The sequence below is a fragment of the Hylobates moloch genome, unplaced genomic scaffold (assembly GCF_009828535.3).
Source record: "Hylobates moloch isolate HMO894 unplaced genomic scaffold, HMol_V3 SCAFFOLD_14, whole genome shotgun sequence".
Lineage (NCBI taxonomy): Eukaryota > Metazoa > Chordata > Mammalia > Primates > Hylobatidae > Hylobates > Hylobates moloch.
Genome location: NW_026652289.1, coordinates 36,627,596 through 36,635,976, shown reverse-complemented (window position 1 = coordinate 36,635,976; position 8,381 = coordinate 36,627,596). Strand labels below are relative to the sequence as shown.

The 8,381-nt window shown below is 39.4% G+C and overlaps 1 long non-coding RNA gene across 1 annotated transcript in view; it reads right to left on the bottom strand.

Annotated features, from left to right (window-relative positions):
• Window positions 1-608: 608 nt before the first annotated feature.
• Window positions 609-8,381, bottom strand: part of LOC116481835 (uncharacterized) — a 61,802-nt gene continuing 54,029 nt past the window's right edge. Inside the window, exons 6-8 of the long non-coding RNA XR_004251643.2 lie at window positions 5,934-6,030; window positions 4,077-4,226; window positions 609-806 (exon numbers count right to left, since the gene is read on the bottom strand). This is a non-coding gene — a long non-coding RNA (uncharacterized LOC116481835). The remainder of the gene's footprint in view (window positions 807-4,076; window positions 4,227-5,933; window positions 6,031-8,381) is intronic.

Here is an 8,381-nt window from a genome sequence, read left to right as displayed (position 1 = left end):
AAATTGCAACAACCTTATGTTTTCTTATATACTCTTGGGTTTCAGCCTTTTCATCTGGGTTGTGTGTCCAATTAATGGGATATCTCAAGGAAGCACTAATCATTTTGAAAACTTAAGAATATGAAAAGCAAGCAGACTATTTTCATTATAACTGATTGGATTGAGAATAAGCTGCAGAGGAAATGTTCAATAATTATGATAACTTTTTTAGAGGAGATCACAAAAAAATGTCAGTCACAGAAGGTGCTTTTCATTGCGACAAAGGCTTTGAAGTCCGGTTTCAGTAGATTCCTCTTCAGGGTTCAGCCTCAGGCATGTCAGAAGGCTGCTCTGAGAGTGGGTTTTACACTGATTTTTATCAGCCCCAGATAATTCACTTGGCAAAGAAAACATCTATTACTAGATGTATCTCATATGTTACTGAATGTTTACTAAATTTTACTACTGTCAAAACATATTGTAAATGAACAGACCCTCATAAGAATGAGGGAAATCTATTCCTCAGAAGAGAAAATGGTTGTCTGAGGACCTAAAAAGATTTTTGCCCAAGGAAATTAATGCCAGTAAACTATGACCAAGATTTAAATATGCTTTAAGCCAAGCTTTACGCTTAAATCACCTAATTACGTCTTTCTTTCTTTATTTACCTGGTAGAGAATTAGATTCATTACATGTTATGGTAAACATAATAATTAGTTAATATTTACAGATTAATTAAATACAATCATTTTATCTAATTCAGTAATAACAGTGCTGAATTTTATTTTTCGCATTTCTGAACATGATGCCAAACACCCAGATGAAACCTAGGAGGAGAAAAGAGTCAAAAATCCAGATGTTATTAAAGATCCAGATGTATGGTATCAAGTAAACAGAACATCAAGGATTTTTACTTTTTTTTTCCATTTTCATCCAGATGTTTGGTGTCGTATAGACAAAGTCTTCATCTGTTCAGTCACAATCACAGCGTTCTTTAATATCATTTGCCAATATTTCACTCCCTTCTTCACAAAATGATCTCTGAAAATCCTATGTAATTCATTCACGAGGAGAACAGGGATATTTTCTTCAGAAACGAAAATATAATGCCTAGTGGATTCATAAGACAAGATCACTATCCAGGATGGTGCCCAAGTCTTTATATGAAAAAGATTTCATATCTGCGTTTTTAAATGATGAAAGTTAATTCAACTTAAATGGTTGGAATGGCAACTTAATTTTAGTTGACATGCACATGCAAATTTCAGTCCTAGTAAGTAGCTTTGGAGAATAACAGGCTCTCAAGTGTAAATGATGGTCATCTTTTCAATGGGATCCTTTCCCGATTCATTCACTTATCATTAAATCCTAAAAGAGATTACCTGCCATTTTAAGAATAATTTCTGCTCTGCAACTTTGGGTACCTTAAAGCACTGACCCAGGGACTTAAGAACTTGATGCTGAGCCCCAGCATCTCATTTTTCTGTGTGACCTTGAGCCAGTCACTTAACCTCTGAGCCTCAATTTTCTCTTCCTTAAAAAAAAAAAAAATTAAATAATAGACCTGATTCTAGTGAACCCAAGGATCTAAAAACAAGAACTTGGGGAGGGCAAAATCCTTTATGAATATAAAATTATCAGTAATACACAGAATATTTTATTATGAGTTTTACATATCATTAATACATGAATAGTATTACTATGTAAAAGTGTCATTACTATTAAAATGAAATCCAAGAGGGCGCAGTAGATACAGTCATGCTAACAAGACCTGGTCAGCTATTTACTGTTTACAAATTAAATACAGGAATGACTATAATCCCTGGATGTGCAAAGCAATATCAGATTCTACTTCCTTGTGCTGCCGTGTTTCACCACGCTAAATCTGAGAAATAGTTTGAGTGCTACCCTTTTCATGGTACTAAATGGACTAATCGTAAGGCACACTGTATCTCTGATTACAATAGGACACTTCTGCCAATCTAGGACCCTATGCTTGGCTGACTGGTGGACTTAATTTTGACAGACACATGTACCCTCCTCCCTCCTGGCCAATGGCAAAGACTCAAGCCTTTGCATAGAGCAAATTGTTGCTGCTGAATATTCAAACAGATCTCATGGTTTCCATCATGGGAGATTGCTTCCACTTTTTCTTTTCTGTTAGTAAAATGTACATCCTAGAAAGTTATCATCAAAGAACAAGCTTTTTGCTAACATTCCTCTTCACAGTATAAGAGGGTTTCTACGTGAGAAATCAACTCATGCACTTGTAAAATGCTAAGCACTAAAAATCTCTGAAACACTTTAGTCTTACACTTTTCTGTAATGGTGCCGAGATTTTCGGAAGAGACATAGAAACTTTTGAGTTGTGCATTTAAGATACTAAAAGACTCTGGAAGTACAACAAAGGGAATAAAATAAACCAAAGGAAGATAACTTCGTTAATTTTAAATTTAAAAAAAAATCTGCAGTGTCAAGATGCTACAGTCAAAAAAAAAAACAAAAAAACAAAAACAAAAACTCACACATCAAGAAATTTCTTTCAAAGTTTAGCCCAACTCTTTGCTCAATTATATGACTACAGAGAAGACGGGATGAAGAATCAAGTTTTAGTTCTTCAACGTTGAAGGCACAAATCACTCATTAGCATGCTGCTCTGTTTGATGCAACTTATTTTGAAGAGCCAGAAATCAATACAAAAGGAAACAATAATAATAAAAGGAAAGATTTCTACTGTCATAATAGGGAAAGGTGTGTGAGCTGGAAGAAAGTACAGTACAGAAGCCCATGACAAGTCATGATAAATGGGTCTTTATAAAATTCATGTTTAGGCAGCACCAGGCCGCGGATAATGCCATTCGTCATGGCAACACGAGGCCGCTAATGAGCCCTCATTGCATATTCATGTTGGTGGCGTTTTTTCCCTCCCACCCTGAACTAGTGCCTGGAAATATCTCCACCTCCAGCTGATGCTCAGCTTAGGTCTTCTTCTTCTTCTTCTCTCTCTCTCTTTTTTTTTTTATTTGTTATGTTGCAGCAATTACACTGTAAAAGTGCTGCCCAAGATTGATTGCTCTGATCTGTAGTTCAATTGTAAATTAGAATACACATCCCCCCAGGGACACACGGCCGCTATTTGTGATTAAGAAAAAAGCCCCATAATAGACTAATAGCTAAAGTTCTCTCTCTTTTACTTTCAGGCAATTAGCTTGATGAAATGGCCTCTTTTTGTGTACCCTGGAAGTGTAAACCGATATCATAATGAAGTATATGATGTTTATTCTATTATTTTCACCTTGCTGGGTATGCAGGAATGCATAAGTAATGGCTGCTTTGTCTAGTACGTTTACTGATTCACAAGTAAACTATTTCTTAAAGATGCAGTGTATGCTTTCTGAGGCTTGAGTTAAGCAACTCCTAACTGTGGATTAACCTTCACGCAAATGTCTACTGCAGAGGAGGAAAGTGAATCCCCCAGGTTGGGGGAGAGCATGATGCTGATATTCAAGAGGCCTCCAGCCACTGGGGCAGCTCTGGGATGGACGTGGTGACAAAGTGCAAATGCCAGCACTCAGGATCAGTGAAGACACCAGGGTACTTTAGAAAAGTGTCCTATACTGATTTCAGGCCCAAAGAGACTCCACCTGACTACAGTATACTCTTCATCTCCCCCAGTTACTTGTGGAAGACCAACTCACTCCCAGCTGTAGGGTGGCTGAAGCTCTTCCTACACAATGGTTATACAGTCTTTTTTTATTATTATTATTATTGGATTGCACCCTTGAGCCCACCACCCAGCAAATGTAAGTCTTGCCAAAACGTTGGCAAGAAAATATTCTTCAACTTCCTACATGCACCAGCTGACACAGAGCCAATGAATCCACCTGCAGTTGGTGCATTATCAAAGCTATTTGTGTTCTTCCTATGCAATATTTTAATATTTGTTTTGTTTTCATCCATGAGGATCTCAAAATTAGAGAATAAAAAAGGGTGTCCTACATGACAAGATACAAAAAAAATAGAAAAGAAGACATAGAAGAAAAAAAGAAAAACAAAAATCTATCTTTCTCTAAAGCATTTTATGGTGGGTAACTTACCAAGATGTTAATTACCGTTTCAATTCTACATTCCAGTTGCCCACTGTTCATCCATAACCCAGTTTGTTTCACCCTTCAAACCCTTCCTGGGTTTGTGTTGTCTAAACAAATCCATCCTTCTCTTCTTTAATATGAATCCAACTTGAGTTTCTAGAAAATATAAGGAAATCATTTTTATGGCAAAGGATCTCAATAATTTTTAATGCTGAGTTTGATGTGCACCTTTAGATGTCTTATATTTTGAAACTAATATGTGAGATGTTGTTTGTCACATATAAAATGTGCTTGCCTTTCCTCCAGTTACTTAGCTCCTTCTTGATTAAATAAAACATTTTGGGGAAAGTTTGCTACTATATTCTGGAAAGCAATTCTATTGTTACATAATTTCAAAAAATACTGCAAAGTGAGTTACCAAGAAATATTTCATGAAAATTTGCTTTATGCCTTCTTTTCTAAAAATCGAAAGTTTTTATCAATCTTTATTTGGGGGGCTGACTTTCTCTTTAATTTGTACAACATTGAACTGCCTTCTAAACTATAAACCTGCAACACAATAAGTGTAAATTTTCACTGCTCTCAGAAACTTTTGTATGTCTAGCCATATTGCCATATTTGAAATATGCTATTTTCAATTTTCAAATGATATTGAGCTTGGGTAGGGCCTCTCCATTCACTTACATAACCTGGCACATTTTTAAGTACGCTTTTTCTGGAATAACAATGCCTCCTATTTACAAGGTGCTTTATAATGTTTAAAGTTTTTTCAAATAGATTGCCTTATATAAATAATTCTATGAGATAAATGAGCCAAATAACCTTATTATTACCACAAAGTTAGTGGGGGAAAAGTTATGACTCAGAGAGGTTATGCGACTTGCCCAGGGTCACAGGTTAGTAAGTGCCAAGTTGATTCTTGTCCCCAGGTCTTTAACTCCAAAACGTGAGCTCTTTCTGGTACGCAATGCTGCCTCTTCACTAGGTATACATTCCAGAAGCAGCAGCTCACCAAAATCTCACAGCTCTTAACATAAACAAGATCTGTGATCTTTATTTATACATGGGCAAGATTAACAAATGAGTTTAAAGACACATGTGCGCACACACACACAAGCCCTTCTTGATAAAAACACCCAGGAAAAAAAGTAATGAAATTCACACTGCTGCTGGGCACGGTGGTTCACCCCTGTAATCCCAGCACTTTGGGAGGCCAAGGCGGGTGGATCATGAGGTCAGGAGTTCGAGACCAGCCTGGCCAAGGTGGTAAAACCCTGTCTCTGCCAAAAAATACAAAAATTAGCTGGGCATGGTGGCACATGCCTGTAATCTCAGCTACTCGGGAGGCTGAGGCAGGAGAATCGCTTGAACCTGGGAGGTGGAGGTTACGGTGAGCCGAGATCGTGCCATTGCACTCCAGCCTGAGCGACAGAGCGAGACTCCGTCTCAAACAAACAAACAAACAAACAAAAAACAGAAATTCACACTGCATTGTTACAGTGTGAATCAAACAAAATTTATGTAATCTACATTAGATTACAAACATATGCTTAGACTGGGTACATACCAGGCACAAAATTGAAGCAATTATCTACATAATTCAAATTCAAGGGATGGGAGATTGCCACTCTTCTCACAGTCCATTAATTGGTTTTGTATGTCCAGAGATTTGGTTGAGCCTTTTCACCAAACATCTCTTCAGGCCTTTGCACTGCTATTCCCTCAGCCCACAATTACACCATGTCACATATGTCCATCTGAGTAACTCAATCCTGACCACCAATCTAGATTCAGCTCAAAGATCACTTCTGCCTGGAGACATTCCCTGACTTCTATCAATCCCTTCATCCCTGTTCCAAATACCTCTTTGGTTTGCTCTCCGCTAGGGAGCCTCCTTCATCCCCAGTTTTGAAGCCAGTGAAGACAGGATTCTTGAAGCCAGTGAAGGCAGGATTTAGATCTAGAATTCAGCAGATATAAAGATTTTAAAGGGTGTGCTGGACCTGTCTGCCAAGGTACCTCCCATGCTCAAGACCCTCTGTGTACCAAAGAGCCATGTTCAGAGCCCCGGGATTAGCAAAGCAGCTCTAGGCTATTCTTTGCAAAGTAATGGCCACCATTTCAGTCAGCAGTGGGCATCTAACCCACGGTTTGCCCATTGTTGGAGCAGCCTTGAGATGACAACTTCACCAAATAAAACACCTAGAGCAGAAACCACTGAAGCAGACAAAATCATGTCGGCCATGATTTTTTTTTTTTTTTTTTTTTTGAGACGGAGTTTTGTTCTTGTCCCCCAGGCTGGAGTGCAATGGTGCTATCTTGGCTCACTGTAACCTCCACCTCCTGGGTTCAAGCAATTCTCCTGCCTCACCTGCCTCAGCCTCCCAAGTAGCTGGGATTATAGGCATGTGCCACCACACCCGGCTAATTTCTAATTTTGTATTTTCAGTAGAGACTGATTTTCTCCATGTTAGTCAGGCTGGTCTCACAATCCCGACCTCAGGTGATCCGCCCACCTCGGCCTCCCAAATTGCTGGGATTACAGGCATGAGCCACCACACCCAGCCCAGCCATGATTTTTATGAGAAATGATTGCTGCCTGAACTTGAGAAAGAAATGACTCCAGAAATGATCCCAAAACACTGTATAGATACTTCCAAATCTCAGGTGTAGCATTACCTAAACATAGGAGAAATAAGGGTATATGTCACTATTCCTTTCACTTATTCATGTTTTCATTTATTCAATAATTCATTCAATAAATGCTTATTGAGCCTTCAGCCTTCATAAAAATGACATCATTCTGGCCCTCATGGAACTTACAATTTAATGGGAGAGATAAATATTATATAATCACACCAATGAATAGAAAATTGCATACAATAATAAATACACAAAGTAAAAGTAAGAGTAAAGTGGACCTTACAGTGAAGCCTTCGTATAAACAAGTGCTTCAGAATAGAAGGTCTTGCAATAGAAGCCTGAAGAATGAGGTTATAGATAAAAGTATCAGGAAAAATGAAAACATTTCCAAAAACATGTGAAAAGGTCCAGGAGTAGGAAACAGCTTGGAAGTTAAAGAAATAATAAACAGGCCAGCATGCTTGGACCACGAGGACCTGGAGATAAAGCTGAATGTGATGAGACATAGGTGAGCAGAGCCACATCACATAGGGCCTTGTAGACCACATGCTTAGGTAGGAATTTTGGATGCCACCTTAAGTCTAGTGTAAAGCAACTGAGGGGTTCTAAGCAGGAAAGCCCAATGGTAAGACCCACAGCAGCTTGGAGGGTGATAGTGTTATCTCATTTTGAATAAGAAACTTCAATTTGTTAGGAAAAAAAAATACAACTGTTATATTTTTCCAACACCAACTAACCAACCGTGCTCTAGGAAAACACTTCACCTTCACTGGGGGAAAGCAAACCCCTCTTCGCCCCAAGTCTTATGTGAGCCCAGCACCAGGCCTGCCAGCATCGAATGGAGAAGATCTGACACCAGGTATGATATCAAAGAGCTTTTTTTTTTTGAGACAGAGGTTCACTCTGTCACCCAGGCTGGAGTGCAGTGGTCACCGAAGCCTTTACCCCCGGGCTCAACTGATCCTCCCACCTCAGCTTCCCAAGTAGGTGGGACCACAGGTCCACGCCACCATGCCCAGCTAATTTTTGTATTTTTTGTAGAGGGGGGTTTCGCCGTGTCACCCAGGCTGGTCTCAAACTCCTGAGCTCAAGCCATCCTCCCACCTAGGCCTCCCAAAGTGCTGAGATTACAGGCATTAGCCACTATGACCGGCCTTCAAAGAGCTTTTGAATCAGTTCGGAGAAACACTGACTGCTCTTGTGATAGCAAGCCATCTGCTAAAATGCGATAGCACAACTGGAAGATGCTTTATGGGGTCTGCATGAAAAATAGTCAGAGATTGGTTCAAAGAACCCATAAAGTAGTCATGCTCAGCGTCTTGAGATGCTGGCCTTGACCTCATGACACACTCCTGAGTCACTTTCCTATACCCACTGATCTGGTTAGGACCCACCCACGCCGAACCACAGCTCCCTGTTAGAGCACGTTGCTGTCATCACTCATTAATGGTCTTATCTCCTGCACTCAGCAGTGAGCTCCACAGAACAGGAAGAGCATGCATCTTATTCACCTAATGCCTAATGCCTGGACAGTGCAGGGCACTTTTAGGTGCTTAGTCATGTTGGTGTGTTTCATTTGTGTTATGGTATGTAGCTACGTGTTGTAATTGTTGATTGGTTTTTCTGTCTCCTCCTGTGAGTTATTCACAAGTATAATCCATGCCTCCA